The sequence below is a fragment of the Panulirus ornatus genome, chromosome 22, assembly GCF_036320965.1.
Source record: "Panulirus ornatus isolate Po-2019 chromosome 22, ASM3632096v1, whole genome shotgun sequence".
NCBI lineage: Eukaryota > Metazoa > Arthropoda > Malacostraca > Decapoda > Palinuridae > Panulirus > Panulirus ornatus.
In genome coordinates this window covers 14,389,705-14,416,170 of record NC_092245.1, presented here as the reverse complement: position 1 = coordinate 14,416,170, position 26,466 = coordinate 14,389,705, and the positions used below count along the sequence as shown (strand labels likewise).

The window sequence follows — 26,466 nt, the reverse complement described above, 5'->3', positions numbered from 1 at the left end:
CTTTATGGGTTGGGGAGGGGAAGGGGAAGGGGGTTGTACCAGCTCCGAGTTAAGGGGGGGGGGGAATCTAAGGGGAAGTCTGAAGGTCGTTGTCCGATATGGGGACCAGAAGTTATATGTATGGGGTCTTAACTTGTTGCGTGAGGTAGGTGTGTGTGTGTGTGTGTGTGTGTGTGTGTGTGTGTGTGTGTGTGTGTGTGTGTGTGTAATTACCTATTCGTACATTACGGAGGGATGGGCGGGAATGTTTTACACTCACGGTGCATCGATCTCTTGAACTTTCCCAACCATCATACAACTTCTCGCGCTATAAAGATCTTCAGTTCGATCGTTATCAACAAGTTTCTTGCTGAGTATCATATCATGTCCTCTGTTCTTTCTGTTCCTATACCTTTCGTGGAACTGATCACAGTCTACGTCATTAATTTGGTCTTGAAATTCCGAAGGGTATGAACAGGTCACCTCTCACTCGTCTCTTCTCCTTGGTGGGCAAATTCTCGCTTCTTACTTCACTCCAGACCTTGGCATTGACGGCATACATAGACAGGAATGATCCGAGGCCTTCTGGTGATTGATTTACAGAGATCAAGAAGAGCAATGGTCACAGGTCTCACCCCAGTGGTATGCCAGTGGTGACCAACAAATTACGAGAGAATTCCTCTGATACGTGTCCTTTGTTTCCTTCCACAGAGTTAAGTTTCTACCCATCGCAGGAATTTCCAGCTTCTTTGTTAGTCTTTTATGTGAGCTAGTGTCCAATGCTTTCTTGCAGTCTAGATACGCTTATTGTACCGATCCTCCTGCTTTAGAAAGTGTCAAATGAGAAGAAAGATCATCAAAGGCTAGTGTTCTGGGATTAGCTAAGTGAGTGTTAGCAGCTTTGATGCACGAGACTGGGTTGTAGTGATGGGTAATTTGAATGCAAAGGTGAGTACTGTGGCAGTTGAGGGAGTAATGGCTGTACATGTGGTGTTCAGTGTTATAAATGGAAATGGTGAAGATCTAGGAACGCACTCTACCGGTCCTTCTCTTCTGTCTAAAACAGAACTCACTCTCCAATAGAGTAGGAAATTCTGGGCCTCCCCTTTCCTCACACTACCGGTCCTCTTCTTCTGTCAAAAACAGAACTCTTTCACCCATAGAGTAGGAAATTCAGGGCCTCCCCTTTCCTCACATCGTCTTCTCTCAGGCAGGTTTGCCTTAGTAGGCAATCATCCACTTGCTATGTCCTTGTCTTTTCCAGTAAACTTACAGACCATGGCTGTCAAAGTCTGGTTTGTCGTTCACCACAAACTTCCTCGTCTCCCGTCTTCACAAGAACACGTACGACATTTGCCCCTTCCCATACCTCAGTCACTGTGGTATCGACACACATTTCACGTTAAGAGAGCCAAGAATTATATGGATCAAGGCCCCTCTCCTTCATCGTCCGCTTTATGTGTTTTCCGGCAATTTCAGGACTTTAGAAGAACTCCTCCCTAGTCCCTCTCGTAGGTGTTGGGGCTGTAATGTGTCTTCCACTACAAAAGCACTTCTGAACTTGTCCTTCAACTTGTTGCTCTCTCTCTCTCTCTCTCTCTCTCTCTCTCTCTCTCTCTCTCTCTCTCTCTCTCTCTCACACACACACACACACACACACACACACACACACACACACACACACACACACACACCATCTTCCTCCAGTCGTTAAACCAGTTTGTTCACCTCCAAATGTACCCAAAGAACCACCTAATTAAACGCCGCAGACAACCGCGCACATTTCATTAAAAACTGTTCTTCTGATCGAGCAAACTCCAACCCACACACACACACGTCTCTCTCTCTCTCTCTCTCTCTCTCTCTCTCTCTCTCTCTCTCTCTCTCTCTCTCTCTCTCAGCACAAACTACCACCACCACCACCCTCTACCATCATCCCTAAACCCTCCTCCTCACTCACCACGCCAAATCCCGCCGTTCTAGACACAGCAAACCCCTGTATGTAGTACGTTTCTTCCTGCACTCTCTCTCTCTCTCTCCTTAGCTCGTCTTCTACTACAATCACTGTCCTCTTATCCCGGCTTTCTCCCTCCCTGTATCTCCCTCCTGGCTAAAAATCTTCCTCCCTTGCCACAAGGAGAAAAATGAATAACTGCCGTCCCTAACCAGCCCTTTAGTTTTTGATCCAGACGCTGCTTCATTAAGGGCTACTACAGCCAGGGCTCAGGGCCCTGTGACTGCGCAAACAATTAGGACCTTATCTCCGGGTCACTGGAAGCCTGTGGCGCGTTATGCCCGTAAAAAAAAAAAGCCTCAAAACACACATGTAACAGGAACTATAAAGCTCGTCACATGGGTTTACAGCCTGATGTGTTGGATAAGGGCCACCGCCTTCCTCAGCCCCCCAGCATACTCACTCATGTAAGGGCGTGTAGGGGTGGGGAAGGGAGGGGGGGGGGGGGGGGGAAATGGAAAAGCCGAGAGGGAGTTAATAGCGAGACAAACTGGAGGGAGGCAGTAGGGAGGTGGTTGGAGTGGTGTGGATGGGGTTGTGACAAGGAAGAAGGTATAGGGATATGTTATGGACGGCATTAGTCGTCAGGGAATGAGATCTAATTCCGCTTCACGCACTTCTGTACTATACGTACCTCAACGAGGCGGGAAGGGAAGGAGAGGGAAGAGGGCATGAGGTGGGCTCTGAGAGCTAAAGGAGAGGACTGCAAGAGGCTGTGTGGGTGTTGGAGAGGAGTGGATGATAAAGATGGAACAGAGAGTAATGTGGAGAGAATTCGAAACATGAGGACAGAATTGGAATGGTTAATGTAGAACGAGCGAGGAGAAGGTACTGTGAGATTAATGCATCAACATGATTGTTTTTCTTTTCTGGTTTTCTCTTGTGTTTTTTGTTCGTACTCTGAGCTCATCTCTGGGAGACAAGGTGACAGGATCAGGGGGGTGTGGTGTGGCACGTGGGGTGATGCCTGTCGGAGGTATATGGGGACCTGAGGACGTGGTGGTATAGACAGGAATGGGTGGCTAAAAGGGAGGGAGGGACGATAAGAGAAACGAGTAAGGTGGGAGAGTGTAAGAGAATGAGATTGAATTAGAGGAGGAGGAAGAGGAGGAGGAGGAGGGGGAAGCAGAGAACGACAGAGTAAAGAGTAGACTGGCTGTGTAAATTTTTTTTGGGGGGACTTGAAGTAAGTACATCATCCAACACAGACGCTTAAACAGATCTTAACGTGTATGATACATGAGGCCACTCTACACAATGAACTGTAATTACATCAACTATTCGGATCGATACAACCACGATAATCTATAAATCTGTGTCTATACAGCAGCTACAATATAATGGAGGGGGGAGGGAAGAGGGAGGGATACAGATAACGGCGCTAAGTCTAGACAAGCAGAGCCGCCCCTCCTCCACACGCACGAAGGCGGTGTCTTCGGTCCTTGCGATGTCCCAGATGTCCCACTGCAGCTCCTCCAGTCCTGAAAATCAAAGAAGAATATATCAGAAATGCAACTTAACACAGAAAACTGGTTTTCGACACCGACAAAACATAATGAATAAATATAATTGTTCCCTCCCCCCCGAGCTGCAACTTTTTGTGTCCTGATCTGACCTTGTTACAGTCTAATGAGTGAGGAAACAAGTATTAATTCTTATCACTGTGCTTGCTAGCCTATCTTCTTTCACCTCTGTCTCTTTCCCCACCTTTACCCTTCACCTTTCCCTCTCTCCTGCATCATTCTCCCCTTCCCACCCCTGCCCTTTCCTGATATATATATATATATATATATATATATATATATATATATATATATATATATATATATATATATATATATATATATATATTGAATTTTTTTTCAATACATGGCGGTGCAGGTATTTTCGTACAGACATTGACAAGAACATCCACAGGGTACAGGTGAAGAGGCAGACACATACACACGCACGCATACAAAGACACAGACCCCGAGCTACCACAGCGTGGTCTCTGAACCCTTATTGGTAAGACCAGTTCGTCTGGTACCTTCAGGCACATTCCTCAATTGTCAGTGTTGACTGGTCTCTACTCTGCTGCTGCTGCTGCTGCCTTGACGACCCGTCTCTCTCTCTCTCTCTCTCTCTCTCTCTCTCTCTCTCTCTCTCTCTCTCTCTCTCTCTCTCTCTCTGCTTCACTTCCCCTCTTCTCTTATTCCATTACCCTTAACTTTCGTGTCAGGCATGACCCCTCTTTCTCTCTCTTTTTCTCTGTAAAATCATATTTCTGCAACTATTCTCGCTAATCTCCAGGTTCCTTCTTCCAGTTTTCTTATCAAAAGTAGTCACCCTTCATCCGTCTTTCCTCATGTTCTCCTCATGACTTCGCTGTATCTAAAGTAAGTGATATCTCCCCGTCACAATTTTTTTCCCCTCTCCCCCTTACCTTCCTGCTGCCGTTATCATTCCTTGTAACTTCCTCCTTCCCTCTGCCTTTACTCATGTTCTCATCATACGAACGACCCCATTGTATTAAAGTATCTCATCTTCCACCTCACCATCTCGCATCTGAGGCCTCTCCTCTCTCCCCAGCCCCAACCCCCATGCATCATCCCTCACTTTCCTTCCTCCTTGGTCACGTGACTAAACACCCTCGTAAAAGTTTTATAACCGACCGCCAGCTACGATAGACTCTTCTATTTTTTTTCTCCCCATGCTGGAACAGGCCCGGCTGGCTCCTCTTGGCCCGACTGTTCCAGGGAGATTTGTTAGCTACGCTTGGGTTTTGATGAGAAGAATGAGCCCGGTTCTTGGTGCTTAAATGTCCCATTTTCCACACCCATGCTTCTTCCTTGAGCGTCTTGGAAATACCCGATGAGTCGCTCTCAACACGTAATCATTGACACCTAAACATGATCTAGGCCTCAGAAAGTGAGGAGAGGCATTTGGTTCTAAAGATCCCCACATGCGTCCATTTCTAAAAATTATCTTTGCACAGATGCGTTTCAAGGAATCACAACAATTTATCACTAAATCATGAAAAATTCCTAAACGCACTCGAACTTAAGAGGAGACAAAAAAACAGTTTTGCTCGTAAAAAGAGGTACCTGGTCATCTACTTTCTTCTATGGGGTCTCATTGCGTGAAAGCCTTCGGGGAAATTTGGACAGTTTCAGTCTTGAATGACATTGCTGAAATAATCAAAGAAAAAAACTAAGGCCTGTGTAGGTTTGATGGGGCCACAATTCCCAAAGGCTTCAGTGGCTACAAGGCCTGCATAGGTTCCAAAGGCCCACAATTCCCAGAGGCTTCAATGGCTACAAGGCCTGCGTAGGTTCCAAAGGCCCACAATTCCCAGAGGCTTCAATGGCTACAAGCCTGTATAGGTTCCAAGGGCCCACAATTCCCAGAGGCTTCAATGGCCACAAGGCCTGCATAGGTTTCAAGAGACCACAATTCCCGAAGGCTTCAGCAGCCCCAAAGACTTTTTGGGGTTATCCAGAACTGAAGGTCTCATGGGCCAAAAGGCCTGAAGGCTGTAAGAGCCACCATGCATGAAATGTTTCAAAGGCTACGAAGCCTATAAAAGGCTTTAAGAATCATCAACCCTGAAGGTTTCGGGGGAAGCCACAAGGCCAGAAGGGGGGGGGGGGTTTCCAAGGGCCACCAGGACCAGCAGGTCTCATGGACAATAAAGTTTCATTCATTTAGAGGAAATAAGATGAAATTCGTTCAGAGGAGAGAAGGGGAATCTTCAGATCACATTACAGTGGAGGGGTTACACACATACACACCTAACACCCCCCAAAAGAGAAATATTACGTAAAATTACGTATCGTTGCGCTTTTGAATTCGTTAAACGTACTGGTTTTCCTATAGATGATCTGATACACACTTTACTTCGATTTAAAGACAGAATATAATCTTTTCCTCATTACAAAAGGCCTTAGGAATGGAGCGCAGTAAGCCTTGAGAAAAAGTTATATCTAACATGAATCATCACGAATTATTTCATCCCAAAGAAGCACAGGTGAGGGTGGTAAGAAAGCAGATGGATTTTTCACTCCATTCCCTTTGAAGAAAGATTTAGTAAATGTGATGAAAGCTGTGTGTTTTCAGACTACTTGGGTTTCCCGAATAATGGGTGAACAAGGACAAAGAAAGAGTGAGAAAGAGGGAGAAGGGAATGAAAATGAGAGAGAGGTAGAGACAGGAAATGAGAGATAATATGGGTTCCTCCTCAACTGCGCACTTACAATACGTCATCAAACTGCCAATTGACCAGTCCTTAATAGATTAGGATTAGCTCTTTTTTTTTCGAAAAGACAATCCTAAGAAACACAGAAATATAACTTGTTTCGAGACGTCCAGCGAGTAATATTTTTTTCCCCTTTTACGAAAATCTTAGATGACCATCTGCCTGTGTATTTCGCTGTCATCATCTGTACGAGTTCTTATAACTTTTACAAATTTCTTTCAGGAATGGAGGAAGGAAGTTCCTCTTGGATTACTGCCATCCTTCAAGACTTGCTTGGCTAAAAGTGGCTTTTCCGTCATGCATCAACACGCACTGAAGAAGCTTACCTTTATAGAAGATGGCCAGTATGGTGGTAAAATACACTGTGAGCAAGCGTATAGTGCCTCCTGAAAACAGGATGCATTCTCTGCATGGCTTATGAATTAGTGTACCACTAGTATGTAACTCTAAACGTACTTCTAATGCCATATGTATTTTCCTAAAGGGCAGTCTATTCTTTCATCAAGTGTCTCTGAGTCTTTTGAATGGTTATTAACCCTCTAGAGCTATTGGCATGCAGGTCTTCGTTATTGCTAGGACTTCTACAATCATACGTGCTTTTTACGTAATGTGTATCTAGGGTGCGTTCTCATGGTCGCATATCAGAGATTTGAATGCCATCTTCACAATCGAAAGGGCACAAGAGCATCTCCTTAGTGGTATAACAACACTTCACACAGCATCTTCGTCTTCTTAATGCCATTTGGGTCTAAAAACATCTCGTAAATGTCCATTAGAACACATGTGTTACGATGCTGTTAAATAAAAACGATGCTTTCATTTTTCTCTAGCGTATGAACAAATTATCTGAACGTTCTAGTTGTATTCACTGCACTGAAGAGGAGTTCATTTGATTGCCTGAAAGAAGATGATCATCAAGATTCTGAAGTCAGATGATTTTATCTATCTCTGAATCACCGGAGGTGTTCATGCGAAGCACAACAAGTATTAAATGTATATCAATAAACTTTTCTCACAGGAGGGAAAACGTATTTTTGTTTTTCCCATTCCTTCTCTCTTTCTTCTTTTTTTCCTTCAATCAATGTACAATATGCTCTCTACTTCTTTATTCCGCTGCCGTAAGATTCGAAATTTAATCTGCATACATAGCTCTATCCATCACCATCACAATCCTTTAAGTCTTTAAGGGTTTTAAGTATCATCATCACGAGTCCTTAAGAGTTTTAAAATCGTGTTTCCTCTTTTTTTTTCCTAGGTGGCAAGAGTCATTTAAGTACGTGACCTTCGTTAAGGTACAAAGGCTAAACCTTGAGGAATCTTCCGTGTCTCCAGCCACCTGGAGCCCAAGGCACAATTCGTCCTCGATGAACTCAGAACATGACAGTGTTCTTACGAAGTCACGTTTTTGTTTTTATTTTTGTATAGTGTTCACTGAGCTGGCACATGAACTGAACGCCCCAATCAAGGCCGTCTCAATATATATATATATATATATATATATATATATATATATATATATATATATATATATATATATATATATATATATATATATATTATTTTTTTTTTTTTTTTTTTTTCTTTAATACTATTCGCCATTTCCCGCGTCAGCGAGGTAGTGTTAAGAACAGAGGACTGAGCCTTTGAGGGAATATCCTCACTTGGCCCCCTTCTCTGTCCCTTCTTTTGTAAAATTAAAAACCAGCCTTTAAGAGAGGATGAACAGATTGGGTTGACTCCGGACCGCGTGTCGCCACCAAGATTTCGAACCTATGCGAGTTCGACTCCGATAAACCCGTAAACTGCGACGGGGTCAGCAACGCCAAATGTTACACCACGGAAGCCTTCATACCTTTCTAGTTTTCTGAGGAACGTCAGACATGGCAGGGAATGCAGTGCATTTCTCCTCGTAGGCAAGGGTTACTCTGTGGGCCCTGAGGAAGCTGGAACAAGAGACAAAAGACACTCAGGAGGAGTCAACAGTGTTCAAGTTGTGAGAGTTTCACGTCTCTGATAAAAGTCGACCCATCTGGCAACCAGAACGAAAAGAAAACGCAACAGGGAGACGAGACACGGATAAAATTGATTTTACAGCTCTCTGCGATCAAACCCGAACTCGAAATAACACGCCGGAGATGGATGGAAGGTGGAGTCGAAGTGGGTAAAAAAAAAAAAAGGAAAAAAGGCTTAGAACTCGTTCGCTCGCTCGCTGGCGTCGAAGAACATCGTAAGACTTCAATCTCCAATCATTGGAATCACAGTCATCGAGCAATGTATATCAAAACGTAATAAGAATTCTATGACCGACAGTCACAGTCCGGGGGTCATTTGCAATATATCCAAACCGAACCACCATCCTCCAAACCCCCTACCACCCGCCACCCGCCACCACCACCAATTTTGACGAGGGCGCATTTCTGTTCGGCGATGTTAATCGTAACGGCATTCTGCATCGTCACCATCACCCGTGTTTCTTATCTCCTCCCACCTACCTCCCCCCCACCTTTATCGTACATGCTATAATTTCTCGTCCTTCGACGCGGTTCGATCAGCCTCCTCCGTGTACTGCGGGAGGGGCAAAAATTCCCAGACATTACAGAGGGGCAGCCAGACGCCGAAGACTCCAAAACCCCTCGGCTGACTTAGGAAAAAAGAAGAAGAAGAAAAAAAAAAGGAGTCCAATTTTCGATCATTAGTTCGACGCGAACAGAGTCCAGTCCCCCTGATCAACTGACCGAACCACATAATCAGTCAATAAAATTGGACGTGTTCTCTTCGAGTTCCAGTTGCCCCCCCTCCACAACCCACGACCACTCCCTCCCTCCCACACACACACACCCACCATCCTCTCGGCCTGCCCTATCGTCTCCAGCTTTTGATCGAGGTGGCGCGGGTGGCCTCGCAAATATCGCTCATACCGCCTTATAATCCTATCTTATGGCTCATTAGGAGTGATATTTTACGACTCCTCCACATTGTGATAAAAGGTGTGGAAACTGGAGGGGGGAGGGGGGTTAGGAGGAGGGGTTTGGGGGTTGGGGGTGGGGGGTATATTTGATATACACTCCAGTGGCGCTTAATTGGCAGGTTAAGGTGATGTATGAATGACCAGAGACGCGAACAGACATGGCAACGGGGGGGTCATTACAAGGAGTGTTCTACATGTACAACGACTCCTAATCAGAAGGCATGCTTCATGGGTTTGCCTCCTCCCACCCTCGATGGACGACAAGAAGCTGTGAGGGGAGAAAAACTTGAGAAAAAGAAAAAAAATCCAGTGTCACATGAGGTTCCCCACCCACCTCCCCGAGCCCTTAAGACGAACTCTTCCTTCGGCTACCTAAATTTAGGGGAATGATGTCAACGAATAATTCCAGGTTTCTGCATTCTCGTGTTGGACGCTTTCAGATAAGCAAGCCCCATTGGAGCGAGTTAGGGGGGGCAAAAGACAGGACCAAGCTACTGAAGGCGAGGCTTGAGTAGTCAGTCAGGCCAGAGCACAGTCGGATAATCCAGAAAAGGTTTCCGCCTTTTGGGACAAGTATCAGCTGTGTGTGATAGAGTGACAGGATTAGCATGTAAAACGCCCGAAGGAGGAGACTGCCGAGATTCGGAACACCCCGGCGTTATCTGCTATTGTACTGGAGCAAGCTCATAAAAACAGTCACGAGGCAGTTTAACAGTCAGGAGTGGGTCGGCGACAAGCAGCGAACGGTGGGGTAATAGACTGTGACTGGCGGTCCATATTTTTCGATGGCGCTCTTGATTAGCAGAGATCAAAGTTGAGGATCAAGGTCGGGTCTGAAGCTTCCCCGTGTGTGTGTGTGTGTGTGTGTGTGTGAGGGAGATCGTCGTCTTTGCCGTTTTACATCCCTCTTTTTCTTACCCAAATTTGCTCCTCTATTTCTCTTTCTCTCTCTCAGCCATTGCCTTTTGGCAAAACCTGGTCGTGAGTAACTATTCTATCTCCTACCAAAGCAATTACCACGTCCTTTCCTTCCTCCTTTCCTCCGAAATCTCATCCATACTGCTCCACACCTACGCATCTCTGCACAAGTCTTCAGTCTTCAAAGCCCCTATTGCGTTGGCGCTGCCCAGCAACACTTTCCCCTTAGCGTCTGTCATACATAACTTCCCTTGACCAGCCGTACCTTCTCTCTCTCTCTCAACCCCCTTAACATTCCAACCCTGAAAGACACTTAAACATTCAAATGTCTTTACCCTTAGCAACCGTTCCTCTTTTTCTCTGAGCCCAGATTCAACACCCCCCTTTTCAAATCCCTTCGATCTTCCGCGTGCAGGGTATCGCATCACAGGCTACTCTCGCATGACCCCTAACAGTCGTAATCTCTTCCCCTTAAGCAACCATTTTCCCTTTCGAGTTTTACGTGTGAGCGCTTACCTTTAGCCTTAAATCCGACACGTTTCCCTTCCTCCCCACGTCACCCGAAGCGTCACACAAACACAAGACCGTCGATACCCTCTGTCTGCCTTCCTTTTTCCCCACCCGTCACACTGACCGCACCCGTAACGTTTCGCCCCCCCGCCTTCCTCCAGTCCCCCAGTCACGCATGTTCTGTTCTTTACCATCCTGTCTCCATCTATACAGACGAGGAATTTTTAAGGTACTATAACTGTCCTCTGGCAAATAACCTCGCTAGTGACCGGCAGGTCTTCTGTTATCTGAAGTTTTCCACGCACCGTCCTACAGTAGAAAACCTAGTAATAGACCATCAGCTTACAGACCTTCTTAGTTCTATGCATACATTTTCCTAATGCAAACCTTGGCTGGAGGGCTTCCCTTCCCTCCAGGTACCAGCTTTTCTTCTTGTTCTGTCTTTGTTTACTTCTTTCCATTTCCTCTTTCCCTGGTTGGGCCGGCAGTGTTTCTCAAGCACTGGAACTCTTCAAAAAAAAGAGAGCAGCAAATCTTGTGCCCTGATCGCTTCAAATGCCATGATTTAAGCCACTGATAGCACGTCGCCCCCTATATAGCAAAACGCCCCAATTTACTCATTTCCCTCGCCTGCTCCTCCCTCCTGGATCCGCTCCCATTGCTTAATATAATGTTTCGCGTCTACTAGAGTCCGTATGAATGTCGAAGGAGGAGGAGGAGGAGGAGGAGGAGGAAAGAAAGATGGGGAAGAAGGTCTAGATACAGCAGAAGAGGAAGGATTAAGAAAATGAAAGAGGGATACGAGTGCTAACAAAAGGAACATGAAAAAAACGAGAACATATAGAACAAAATGAAATATGGAAGCAACAACATCAATAGATGCAAATGAGAATAAAATTATTTAAAATTTTCACCAGTAGCAACATGGAGAGAACAAAATAAAAAAAAGAACAACAATGAACAAAAATCACCAGCAGCAGAAGCAGCGACAGACAAATAAAAAAAAAAAAAAAATCCAACATCTTCAAAACGCCAATAACTTTTGAGGAAGCGACGTGAAAACAAGGAAAAAGAAAACGAAGGAAGAGCAACAGGGTGTGTGGAACAGGGGCGAAGGGAGGATGACGGGTCTTTTAAACACACGGTTGTAGCGGGCGGGCCTTATAGAGGCCATATCGCCCTGGGAAGAGATCCATTATGGGGAGGAGGAGGAGGAGGAGGGGGAAGGGGAGGAGGAGGAGGAGGAGGAGGGGATTGGTGGCTCCCTGAGACAGTCGTGGGATCGGGAGAGGGAGGGTTGGGGTTGGGGAGGGTATGGCCGGACTAGGAGGGAAGCGGAGGGAAGCGGAGGGAGGGAGGAAGGGGGGGTCGGTTGCAAGTATAAGGTCAGAAAGGTATGGTGAGTATGCTGCAGGGAGGTAGGGAGGGGATATCAGGGAGATAAAAAAAAAAAAAAAGAGGAGAAAACGAAGGGTCACTGGCCATTTTATATTCCCCGATACCCATAGCTATAGGAAGGGTTGCTGTGTATGGCAACTTATCTGATGACTGATGCGATGAATTATGGAACGTGTTTTCCGTCGGTCCTCAACTCTTCGCGAGGAAGAAATTGCCTGTATATCACATCGGTGGGGCCAGAAATTACTGGTATTCTTTGCGTGCGAGGGAGAGAGAAATTACTGACATTTTGTACGGGAGGAGAGAGAAATTATATACCTCACTATGCAGGAGGAAATGATAACTTATGTTCATCTCGGTGCTAAGGGTGAGAATCATATACATATATATATATATATATATATATATATATATATATATATATATATATATATATAATTCACTGCATAAGAAGGGAAAAAATATATATTACATTTGACAGTGAAGGGAGGAGGAGATTACTGATGTCCAATGTGGACGAAGGCGAGAGATAAAAAAATATACATATATACGTTCAATAGTGGAAGGAAATTGGACGAAATAATATACCCGTATTTCACAAGTTCATGTGAATAAAAAAAAGAAAAAAAATACTCGAAATCAATCACCGACATTTTTCAAATGGGGGGAAGGGGGGCGATTTTGGCTGACGTGACATTCCAAAGGGGAGGGAGGGGGGCGTCAGTCTCCTTTTCCAATCATGGCTCATGTCGCCGCCATTACACCTAGCGCTGCTGTTCCACCTGTACGTCGCCCTACCATTTCCCTCCCCCGCTCCTAGATTGGAGGGAGGAGGGCTGGCTGGCCGGGGGAACACCTGTAGATTCCTTAAGTATTGAAAATTATACGCTAGAACTACAGAGGGATATAATTTGAGGATAGTGATTATGTTATTCTTTTTTTTTTTCATACTAAGAAGGGAAGCAGCGAGAACGAAATAGTGTGTGTGTGTGTGTGTGTGTGTGTGTGTGTGTGTGTGTGTGTGTGTGTGTGTGTGTGTGTAGTTTCCTCGCATTGCACATAACATATAAAAACTTGGATACGAGAGAATGCAGCCTTTCTTCTTCTTCTTCTGTTCCTGGCGCTATTTCACTTAAGCGAGAAACGGCGAACAAGCGTATGCAATGTATAAATATATATACATTTCTAGAGGAAAAAAATCTGTGTTGCAGCTAAGTAACAACGCTGATAGATTCCTGTAAATAAAAGCTTATGCTGTGACTGATCGATGTAGCTGACAGCTTCCGAAGAGGTAAAGGCCTACTTTATAACTGGATGGTTTAGCTTTACGGCCGGATGACTTAGGTGATAGCTTTCTGGAGGCAGAGGCCTACTTTATAGGTGGTTGACTTTAATGGTGAACAAGGCGAAACAGATCCTTCCACGAGTTAAGTATTTATGAGGGGAGGGAAAAAGATTTACAGCTGTGGTAGTTTTAGAATTTCTTTTTATGAGGCAGAAGCGCCATTAAAGTTGTATCTTAACTTTTATGAGGTAACAAATCTATTATTTACCCAGCCCGGACCTTTATGAGGTATTAACTCAATTCTTGCAATGGGGTTTAAGAGGGTCTTTTAGTGGTTAGCCTTCCACTTCTTCGACACTAAATCCATAAAGGTTTTTCGATTTTCTTTTTTTTTTTTTTTGAGCTCACAAGGCTCGTTAAACCTTTTGAAATAAAGTGCCGCAGTTCGTTCGCAATTTGTCAGAAGTGGTTTACACACGTCGAAAGTGGATTACACTTGTCCAAAAAAAAGAAAAAAAAAATAAATATGGTCTACGCTCGTCACAATTAGTTCATTCATGGTCTACGCTCGTCACAATTAGTTCATTCATGTATACAGCTGGTTTATGCTTGTCACAACCGGGTTTATACCTGTCCTTATTGGTTTGCTGGGGGGGGGGGGGTCTATTACCAGAAGGAGACAATCGGTTATCACACACGAGGTTAAGATAAAAATTACGTGGAGCAAACGGGTATGATGGAGGAAGGCCACTTGGCCAGTATTAGGTCACCAGCTGAGGCGAACTGATATTTTCTTTTTTTTTTCTCTCCTATTTCCAGTCTTGTGTTAAGCATTGCATTTCTACCGAGAAGAAAGCAGGCACAACGAGGGAGGGGAGAGTAGACAGGGACACTCCAGCCTGCGAGAGAGAGAGAGAGAGAGAGAGAGAGAGAGAGAGAGAGAGAGAGAGAGAGAGAGAGAGAGAGAGAGAGAGAGAGAGAGAATGATGGAAGAGCAAACGAGAGTTCAAAACGTAAAGCAGATGAACTATAATCCATCCTGGCTGCAGGCGCACCGCTGACATGAGAATAACGAAATGGCGTCTGAAACCAGAGTTGTTGGGTAGAAGTGAACGAGAAATTGGTATGAGGAAGGGGTCGAAGGGAGGGAGCCCCTATTTCAACACTGGGGGGGTTTGGGTTTTGGAGGAGGAGGAGGAGGAGGAGGAGGAGGAGGAGGAGGAGGAGGAGGAGAGTTGACAAGGTCAGTGATGGATGTGTGGACGTCTGGACTGCGATAAGAAAGACCAATAAAGATGGAAGACAAGCGAGACATACCGAAAGCTCAGAAAGACGAAAATGTACCTTTGATAAAGAGTTTCTTACGTGGGTTTATTTCTCTCATAACATTATATATATAAATATATATATATATATATATATATATATATATATATATATATATATATATATATACTTGAAACCACATTGGTAATAGCGGAGATGTGTGACGTCAGTATGATAGCGGCGGGCCAAATACACGTTGCTGTGGTCACACTTTTAATATTTTTTTCTCTTAATCTTTACGATGTTTAATTTCCTTCTCAGCAGGTACGCTGCCTCTTGGGGCTCCCTTAAAATTTCCAATGTATTGAGGAAGTAAATCTGATATAATCTTATCATTTAATTAAAGTCCTGAATAATGATCTAGGCGTCAATCGTACGTCTGCTTTTTATTTCATTATTTTTTTTTTCCTTTAATGACGCCGAACGTTATCGAATCATCATCGTTCTGGAAGAACACGATCGCAAAACTTATCCTACTTGGGTTATTTACGTCTGTCTCTCTCTCTCTCTCTCTCTCTCTCTCTCTCTCTCTCTCTCTCTCTCTCTCTCTCTCTCTCTCTCTCTCTCTCTCTCTCTAACAGGCAACAAATAACGAGAAGCGACGCTTTCAGATATACACTCAAATTGACCTTCATCTATTTCTATCGCCACCTGCGAGTCAATTCAGCAACTCTGCAGGATTTTTAAAAGGTCTTCATTATCGGTCTTTTTTTTTCCCCCTCCTCCCACTGGATAAACACTCATCTCGCTTCATATTTCTCCACTGCAAGACTTGAACAGTCCACTCACACAATAAAACCACACATATTACGATCTTACATTGTACTTCACGTACGGTCATAAATACTCACGAATGGAGCGATAAAATAACTTATTTATTGAGATTGGGATCATTACCAGATAAGAGGTTTTCGGGGCTACAACCTCAGGAAACCACTTATCGAAAATTACACCTGACTCTCCCCGGGTCTGCCATCTGGTTTCCAGCTTAAACAAACCACCGAACCCCACCCCCACTGCAGCCACTCTCGGGAGGGCTCTCAGTGCCCCACAGAGACTCCCGTGAAGCCACTCTTGGTTCTCAGCAACCATTAAAACCCCTTCTGCAGCCACTCTTGGCTCTCGGCTGTCATCAAAACCCCTTTCTGGAATCACGCTTGGGCCTCAGCTATCACCATGGCCTCCTCCCCTCCTCCTCCTCCCTCCTTCCTCCTTCTGAAACCACTCTTTGCCCTCAGCAGCTACCAGAGACCACCCCTGCAACCAACCTTGACGGTTTTTTTTTTTCGGGGGGAGGAAAGTATCACGAAAATAATGTTCTATTCTAGGTGACCTATCAAGCCCAGTGGGTCAATATGGCACGATGGTAACTTGTTCGTACGTGCGGGCTAGTCTCCCACGGCCGTGAGACGATGAAATGATGACCTTAATGTAAAGAAAACCCTTGAAGTGATGACATATGGGAGTATTCGAAGTGAGACACCCCAACGAAGTGCTTGATAAAGTGGCCGAGCTTTATGAAGCGTTTGAACTGTCGACTTCGACTGAGGATTTGGCGATGCTCTTTGATACAGTTCCGGCCTGTCTTTGTCAACAGATCTTGGCGTCCATCTGCACGACTGAAAAAGCTCACCGATATTCCCCCGCTGCGGGTTGCGCGCAGAAGCCGGCACGCCTATCACTTGCGGTAATCCAGACCTGTCCAGTCCAGAACGTACGTGTTGACGGCGTTCTGAAGTTACTGAGGCGTCTGTTGTACACAGGAACCTGTCATACTGCATCAAATTACGGCATGTGACTCTGACACCGGCGGTTCGCGACCTAAGACTCTCCACTAAAGTATGACCTGAATAGGAGCGTAAATGTATCTATATATCAATGTATGTTGAACAATATATATATATATATATATATATATATATATATATATATATATATATATATATATATATATATATATATATATATATATATTTCCTTTTCTTTTTAAATTTTCCAAAAGAAGGAACAGAGAATGGGGCCATGTGAGGATATTCCCTCAAAGGCCCTGTCCTCTGTTCTTAACGCTACTTCGCTAATGCGGGAAATGGCGAATAGTATGAAAAAAAATGAATATATATATAAAACGTATTTCGTTCTGTTGAAATATGACATGTACGTACGAGTCATTTTTCTAGATATGGACTGACCTGGAAGGTTGACTTGGCCAGAAGGATGATTTGGCCACATATGCATGCTCTCGGGTGGCGGAGCGGACCATAGTTACGCTGTTTTATTTTAACAAGGAGTTCGAAACCCTTTTGCCTCTACAAAAAGAAAAAAAAAGAAGATGAACAGCTAGGTGGACTGTGGTTGCTGCGTCTACCTAAACCTATAGAGTCGAACTCGGGATAAAAAGACTTGAAGTGTGCGACTGCACAAACCACATCGCCACTCATGTCCGAATCTATGCGTCTTTCTTTCTTTCCAAGTTAACAGTGATGAGATCAGCAATACTGAACCACATTCTTCTGTCTGATACACTTAAAGAGGGTAAAACTAAACAAAATAGTCATCGGTACCAGCACATTTGGGCGCTAACAAGAGGCTTATACATATATCAAACATTACGTGAATTTTCAAGGTTTTTCCTATATAATATGTTGCTTTTTTCCAGCTTTACAGATACATAAATTTTATTCGCAATACAGTTGTGTATAAATTCTAACCCAAACTATATAAATACTAATTGTAACTGTATAACTATGTAAATAACTTTCATTCCGATTCAAATAGTTTTTAGTCAATAAATATAAGCACGCTGGTTGAGTACATGCATGTGTGCACGTTTGCATTTTTATATGTATCTATCTATCTACTCATCTATCTATCTATATATACATATATATATATATATATATATATATATATATATATATATATATATATATATATATATATATATATGAGGAATAACAACCATATGATATCATAAATAACTCAACAAAACCCAAATTCGACTAACAACAAAGATTTCTTTATTGAGCACTGGATTGGAACCTCGAAACCTGACATATCTTCCCGACTGATAACAAGAAAAACAATTAAGTGACGCATAGAAAAAAAAAAAAAACGGGTATTGTCTTGCACAAAAAAAATTCCTGAATGAAATGCAGAGACGCGTATCATCTCTAAGTCATGAAGCTAACGTTATATTAGCCCCGTAGTGTTCAAATTTCAGCTGTTCCTCAGCCAGGAAACGATAAAAAGGAGACAAGGAAAAAAATGGGATGAACGGCAACGCTCAAGGGAATCATATGCCACTAGAGTGCTATTACAGCAAGAGTCAGGATGCGATCATATCATCCTCCACGATTCAGAGGCACTGAATTTCTTTCTTGGCCCATAAAGAAAAAAATTCTAGTTCACCAAAAAAGATAAAAACCTCTTATCTTTATCCTCCAAAGTATCTATGCAAGAATTTGATCAAACATCACCTCAGTCAAATAATGGAGATATAAACGCTCATACAAAAGACCACAAAAGACCACTGGGTCCTTTTACGGCTGCTTGTGTCAGTAAACCATTGTCCTTTATGCTCAGTTACTAATTATACCATTATTCCTATATCAAATATACAAGTAAATTAAGATCCTTACACTAAATATACTAATTGTCCTTACAGTGAATTATTGTTATACTTATTCTCAATTATCAAATAAACCTCTGTCCTCGTATTCAATTAACAAATAAACCGGTTACAGGCCTTACATATTCAATTATCAAACAGACCATTGTCCTTATATATTGTGTCGTCCACATGTAAAGCACAAAACAGTTATATACACACACACACACACACACACACACACACACTGTTACATGTCTGTCATCCCCCCCGCCCATCCTATTCCCCCTGCCCCCTCTCCCCTCCCCATTGCTCACTGGCACCCCAATAACCTCAGCGACAAACCTCCTTGGGGAGTTGTTTATGCCTGCGAGAATATCGTCGAGAGAAAGTGCTTATTATGACACGGATGGTGTCCGGTATGCTAGAGCCCAAGTGTCTCATGTTTGATAATACGACAGAGAACGGCTGGTGGGGTGGTTGTCTGCTGGTGGGGTTAGGGGGGGGCCGGGCGGGCGGGGGCGACGAGGAGAGAGAGAGAGAGAGAGAGAGAGAGAGAGAGAGAGAGAGAGAGAGAGAGAGAGAGGGGAACAGCATCAACGACGTCCAACCTGGTTAATGCGAACTCGGGTTCATCTCCTAAATCTCCCTTCGCCGGTATGAGTGCCCAGACATCTGGCGCTGGTCTATTAGTCCCGGGCTCCTGTTTGGAAGGGACGTTTAATGCCGAAGACAAAAATTATGTTTCTGTGAACGAGGCCCGGAGCTCTAAGTTCTCATGTTTGGGAGAGAACAGTTGCACTCAGCAACAGCAGTAACAGCAGCGGCAGCAGCAGTAACAGCAGCCTGGAGCAGGAGCAGAAGCGGCGAGGATCAGCAGGAGGAGGAGGAGGACCAGCAAGGAGGAGGAGGAGGCAGATATACCAGGCGAGGGAGTCCGGCTCCGCATCACCTCGTTAAAATGACCTCGTTCCAGCTCTTTACACTCGCTCATCAAAGCCTCTCGAACCGCCCAATTCATTATACCAACTACCCCGGTTACCGCACCTAATTCTAAATTTAGCCGATAAATCAGAGGTACTAATCCGGGGCACGGCCGTGGGAGATGATCCCCATGCGACGGGTGGGCGCGGCAGAGGAGCCCGCCGCGTCCCTCGTCAAGGACCAACGTCTGCGCTAAGACCCGAGGTATGCGCGCAAGAACCAGTCCGCCAGTTGTTGACATTCGGGGATATACGCTGGTTGGAAAAACCTTGTGTTGCTTTCATGTAAGGTTAAGCGCGGAGGGAGGAGGGAGGCGGACTGCTGGTCTACGGTATTACACAGAGAGCGCGCTATGTTCCTGTATCTCCATACATATATATGTGGATCATTTGTGTCTGTCTTCGACAGAGAAAACGGAGGCTTTGAGAAAGAATGGTAAGATTCCATAACTGTTTCGAAGCTCCAAGGTTTAATCATCTGAAGCCTTATGGGAAAGCCAGGCTTCTATGAATCATTCGAAGCTCAAAGGTTTTAATCATCTGATGCCTAAGGAAAACGTTACAATTTATGTCTTATTTCGAAGCTCAAAGGTTTAATCATCTCGGGTCTTGACAAAAATGCTAGAATTGTGACTGTTTCGAAGCTAAAGGGATCTAATCGTCTGTGGTTTCTGGAACATACGTCGATGGATCTTACCGTCAAGCGTGCTCGAGAGACGGTTCAATGCTTCGAAGACTTTCCAATCCCGGAGCAAAAACAACTAAGACTTCGACCACCAAACAAGTCTCACAACTCCAAGATACTGTTACACTTAAAAAAATTTCTGGCATTTTGCGACTTACAACAACATGATGGAGGAGAGAGAGAGAGAGAGAGAGAGAGAGAGAGAGAGAGAGAGAGAGAGAGAGAGAGAGAGAGAGAGAGGTGCTCCCCGCGTACCATATCTATGGCCTTTCCTATCGTTCCAAAACCTACGAACATCATTCCTCAAACAAGAAATCAAACACCTTATATACTGCTGGGTGACGGAGAGATCAGAATCGTTCTTCTGATACACCCAACTAATTACTGTAACCATCATTAATGATCTAAACGATAGTAATCTATCCGCGTGCCTATCAATTAAATGCTGGCATCTCAAGGTACTGTGGACGGGGAATCCCTCCTTTTTCGTTTGAAAATAAACTTCTCACATCTGAAATCTTCATCTAGAAGTCAATATGGCCACGAATCCTTGAGGAGAACGTGTACCTAATCCCCTTGCGGAATAACACAGCACGCGCCCTCAGGCGCGCAATGGGATCGGATCTTACTTAAAACCGTCTGCGTCGCTATTCTGTTGGCGAAACACACTCGGCCAAGTCTCGGACAAACACGTCCCGCCCTTCGATCGCATCATCGACGCTGCCATACCAAAGACCCCCCTATCCTCTCATTCATATCTTCCACACTACCAGGCAACACCTGACCACGATTCCTACCACAGTCTACCCCCACCAAAAAAAAAAGTCAAAAAAAAGAGAAACATCTCGGGTCTTTGACCCCATCCCTCTACCTTTCATGACTCCATCAAGACGAACACACCAACCAGAGGGTTATATATACATTTTTTTTTTCTCTCCCCCTCTCTCTCTCTCCCTCTACCCTCGCCAATTAGAAACGAGTTTTTCCCTCCCACCCCCAGCTACCCTAGTATAATTTAAACGCCCAGATGCAATCAAGAGATCCTCTCCGAAGCCTGTGTAGCCCACACCACGCCGTGCGTGCATTAGTGAGGAGAAACAAGAGAAAACAATAAGGGTCTTAGAGCCATTCACATGCAGGGGCAGTACCCGTACGCGGAGAAGGCGTCGGAATGAGGTATAACCAATTCATTAAAAGGAATCCCAGTTCGTGACCCCTTCCCCTTTCCATCCTCCGTGGCCTTTTTAACCTCGACACCAGAACCTGATGAATGAGCAGGGCGATGGAATTACAGAGACAAAAGCAGCAGCAAACTTTTATATCCTTTTAAACTCCCAATGACGTTGTTTTACTTTTCTTAACTGATTTTCTTTCACTGTCCACCCCTTCCCGTCTTTTATCTTGTCCACCCTCTTCCTATCATTTCTCTCCCAGTCTTAATGATGATACTACCCACCCACCTCCTCCTCCTCCACGCCAACCAATCTTCCTCCTCCGCTGCCTCTAACTTGTCTTTCTACTGCTGCTCCACCATTGCATCTATCCCGCCGCCCCTGACGATAAATCTAGCCAGGTACATGTCTCGCATGACCAAGCGGGGGACCGAGGAATCCTAAATCATTCAGGGGGAGAGAGGGAAGGGGGTAGAGGGTCAGAAATGCCTTTGGGACAATTAATATCTTCTGCAGTTAACGAGTCATCTGAAACCCGTCTTACTTACGGACTGGCCTGGCGTCTCCCCTGATCACTTGATGCGTCTTCGCTTCTTTCGTATTTCTCGTTTTCGTTTATCCTACTTTCTCAACTCTTCTTCTTCATCCCGCAATTCCAGTCTTTTAGTAAATCATTCTTTCAGCGTCTCAAGCTTCTTTGTCTTCGTATATTTCTCATGTTTATATTCACAAGATCTTTCGTGCGTTGTCTTCACTTCTCTTGTACTTCTTCTTTTAGCCCGACCTCTCTCTTTCCGTGTATCTATTTTCTTCTATTCTCGTATCTTCATTTCTCTTGGTACCACTTGTTTAAGCATCTCACATTCTTCTTCCTACATCTCTTCAGCTTCTTACTTTCTGCAGCTCTTCATCTGTGGTACCTTCACTTCTGTTCTTGTCCTTCTTTTGGTCTATCCTCTTCTCTGTGCCTCCTCTTGATCTGTATCCTAACTCCTGTGTCAGCTTTCTTAGTGCCTTAAGTACCTCCACTTGCATTTCCTCTTGTCTTCCAAAAGACCTTCCTGTATCGTTGCGTATCACTTTTTCTCCACTTCTTCTTGCCCTCTCTCTCCTACTCCCTTCAGCGTCTAAGATCCCTCCGTCTTTTCTTCATTTGTCTTCGAAATGTGCAACTGCTTATAAAATTCTCTCTCTCTCTCTCTCTCTCTCTCTCTCTCTCTCTCTCTCTCTCTCTCTCTCTCTCTCTCTGTCTCTCTCTCTCTCTCTCTCTCTCTCTCTCTCTCTCTCTCTCTCTCTCTCTCTCTCGCTTCGAGGCTTCTTGATTACAAGGAGGTATTTTGGGCGCTGATGTCATCTTATTCCGCCGAGATTTCGAATCTTTTATTCAGCTACTTCGTCTATGAAGAAGCTTCACGTTGTGACAAATTTCCCTGTAAGCTGTATCCGAGCTTGCGTGGATTACATTTTTGCTTCTAGTCTTCTTACTTCATCAAAAATGAAATAATTATGCGTTTCCTCTTCATTCCTTCATTCGTTTTTTCCTCATCCTTCAAATACATTCTCTACACTGATAAATCTCTTCTCTAGTCACTTGTATAAACCTAACCACTGGGATTATGTGTACCGAGATAATTCACCGTGCATATATATATATATATATATATATATATATATATATATATATATATATATATATATATATATATATATATATATATACACATATATATATATATATATATATATATATATATATATATACATATATATATATATATATATATATATATATATATATATATATATATATATATATATATATATATGCATAATTCTTCGCCTGTAACATAATTACCACACTGGGCTCAACTGCACTTACACTGCCCAAAGTTACGAGTCCCTGTATTGTAGGCCTTTTGACAAACGTTTTACAATCCAAATGAATTAAGCAGTTCATTAAGGAATTATACGAGACGGTGAAATTATATCTTGTGATTTTAAAGGGATGTCTCTCTCTCTCTCTTTTTTTTTCCTCCCAAGAGACTTGTTTGCAAACCAAGTCTGTTCAGTTACATAGAGGATTATGAAGGTACGATGGGAACAATGGTGTTAAGGTACAAAATCTCACAAAAGAGAGACAGAGACCTCCAACGACCATTTGGGATACAGAGAGAGAGAGAGAGAGAGAGAGAGAGAGAGAGAGAGAGAGAGAGAGAGAGAGAGAGAGAGAGAGAGAGAGAGACGAAATAAGAATTCGCAATCAACTGAAAGGACGTACAAAAAGAGAGAGAAAAAAAATCGAGGAGAACAGACCCATTATAGATCGAGTCTCTGGATCTACAAAACAAAACAATGGAAAAAATTGTCCTCTGAATTCCCTCCCACACACACACACACACACACACACACACACACACACACACACACACACACAAAAGAAGTATTACACGGACGGCCTCGCCAGGGGAAGCACACAAATCGGTGTCACTAGTTTACGAGCCGTTGGAAGAGCCAGGGCCCCTCCTCCTGGCCAACACCTCTCAGATGACGCAGGGCAGCGTTGCAGTCTCCAGTGTGTGTTCTGTGGCCCCTCTGGAGCTGGAGGGAGGGGGTCAAAGCCTGAGCGCACGGGGCGCCCAAGGCTGTTAAGGACGGGAGTCCCCACGGAGGCGGGTATGGGAATAGACCCGTAGGTGCTGGCGTGGCTTGGCCGCCTTTTTCTATCGCCACCTTGCAATTCATGGGTCGCCGTGGGGAGGCTCCGCCGCCGCTAACGCCGGGTGGGAAGGTACCTTGAGCTGTGGTGGAATTCAATCTCTCTCTCTCTCTCTCTCTCTCTCTCTCTCTCTCTCTCTCTCTCTCTCTCTCTCTCTCTCTCTTACAAAAGCAAGATATGTACATAATAAAAAACTATCCCTTATCATCATAGGTCGGCCATATGGGATAACACCCTCGCACAGAGGACCTGGAGCCCTAAGAGGGAAGCACACGAGCAAGCAGGGAGAGAAAAGGAGATCTAATAATAGAGGGAGCGACTGACTGGATGGGTAGCGAGGACGAGACATTCGCTTCGCCTCGCTCCATCTTGTGGGGGGATTGGAGGAAGAGGAGGAGGAGGGGAAACACAACGGTTCTAAGATCGACTGAACGGGGGAGCTGATGATACACTGGGAAGATGGTTAAGTCTCTCGCAAACGAGCGAGAAGGAAGGTGCCGGGCAGAGAGAGAGAGAGAGAGAGAGAGAGAGAGAGAGAGAGAGAGAGAGAGAGAGAGAGAGAGAGAGAGAGAGAGAGAGAGAGAGAGGTGGGAAGCCATCTCCCCGATCTGAGAATGAAAAACACTTTAGGAATATTTACTAAGTGTACTGACACAGGATGGGGGAATGCACAGTGATGAAGATACGATAAGAATAAATGAGGCGTTGAGGATAATCTCGATTTATATATATATATATATATATATATATATATATATATATATATATATATACATATATATATATATATATATATATATATATATATGATAAACAAAATACGGACATTTCAGATAATCTAAAGTAATTAGCAAAACTGTAGAATACCCTGACAACTGTATCAGAATATATTGTCGATAAATACATTAGAGTTTAATGAGTGCCGTAAATATAGCAATCATCTTCAGCCTTCATGAGAAGAGAGACTTTCAAGGAGAATTTACTGGAAAAAATTAATGTATATTAGAAGCAAATAAGTTGTGACGAAAAGATATAAATCTTAATGAAGAAAAACACGCGCGAGATAATTGGCCTTATCTTCGTTCAACTAAGCTGGCCGAAGAAGCCTCTGCTCAAGCTTTACTGAAGCTTTATGCAGACTTTCCTCAAAATCTCCTCCCCTGACTTTACGGCAAACTTTACGCGCAGATTTGGCTTCTTGTGTGATGAAACTTGGCGAAGTTTCTGTTACAACTTTTGCTCAGATGTTGCTAAAGATAACCAGACTTTCTTTTAAAATTCCCAACAAATTTATTTCTTCTCCGTACTGGCCTTCATTCGGTATAAATTTTCACCAGAAGCTTTGGCCCAATTTTTATCATTTTGTATATATTCGATAATTTTCGGAATACACTGCGATTATTTTCCTAAAATATAGTTTAATGGTCTTTTTACAGGATTTGATGGTATTGCAGCTCAGTTATCTGCGAGAGTAATGCCCAGTCATTTGCCGAATAAATCAGTTAAATGTGGAATAAACCAACATAATTCACTTATAGGCTTTGGAATACACTATGGTCTTTGTGGAATACGCGGCCAAAATGTTCGTGTTTTGAACTGAACATGGAATAAACAGTTTGCTATTTATGGACTGAAAACTGTGAACTATCTATGGAAAGAGTTGTTGATTATTCATGGAAGGAACTACGTCCATTGTGGGCGAAAGAAACTACCCAACTACGCCCAGAATGGGCAAGCCGCCCATTGCGAAAATTAACAGCTTCGAGCCGTCTCACTTCCTTATTATCTTGCCTTCATCTATATGGGTATAGGATTTAGGGTGCTATTACTGTCCTCCAGCAGATAATCTCGTCATAGTCCATCAGGTGGTCTATTCCCTATCTTTCCCCCCACTGCACTGTTCACCTGCAGGTAGTCTTGTCATAGACCATTAAGTTTTCTATGATCCGTCTTTCCTTACGTATTCCTATGAGGCCTTTTGTACTTTACTATTTTGTTTCCATCTATGCAGGTCTGGAAATCCAGGTACTAGGGTTCTCCTCCAGCACATAACCTCGTCATAGACCATCAGGTCTTCTATCGTCTGCCTTTCCCAAGTACTTCCACGTACTGTTCTCCAGTAGGTATCCTCGTTAACAGGCCATCAGGTCTTCTGTTGTCTGCCTCTCCCTTGTACTGTCCTCCAGCACATAAAATCGTCACAGACCTTCGGGTCCCCTGCCGTCTGCCTTTCCCCAAGTGCTTCTTCAATGTACTGTCCTCCATCAGGTTCTCCTCGCTAAAGACCAAAAGGTCTTCTGTTATTTGTCTTTCCCACATACTGTCCTTCAGCAGGTACTCTCGTTATAGCACCATCAGATCTCCTGTTATACTTGTCTTTCCCTTGTAACTTCCATCGGCAGATGACCTCGTCATTGACCACCAGTTCTTCTGGTATCTCGCTTGGCTTTCCCTTGTACGACGACCCACGTACACCGTGCCTTGGAGAGCGAAGGATACTACCTTGGGTCAGATGGTAAGCTTAAACCAGTGCTGAAGACTTCGCACTTATAGCGTGACCCGTGGCCAAGCCAAATTCCAGTCCCGACAGAATTGCTCAGAGGGAAATGAGTTAGTTGTACGTCACCGCGCGGCTATTTCCGTGCTGAATTTGTAAATTATTGGGCAT

General features: G+C 44.0%; 1 long non-coding RNA gene across 1 annotated transcript in view; it reads right to left on the bottom strand.

Annotated features, from left to right (window-relative positions):
- Positions 1-2,554: 2,554 nt before the first annotated feature.
- The window catches only part of LOC139756568 (uncharacterized), a 512,804-nt gene continuing 488,892 nt past the window's right edge, over positions 2,555-26,466 (bottom strand). The window contains exon 4 of the long non-coding RNA XR_011714384.1: positions 2,555-3,474. This is a non-coding gene — a long non-coding RNA (uncharacterized lncRNA). The remainder of the gene's footprint in view (positions 3,475-26,466) is intronic.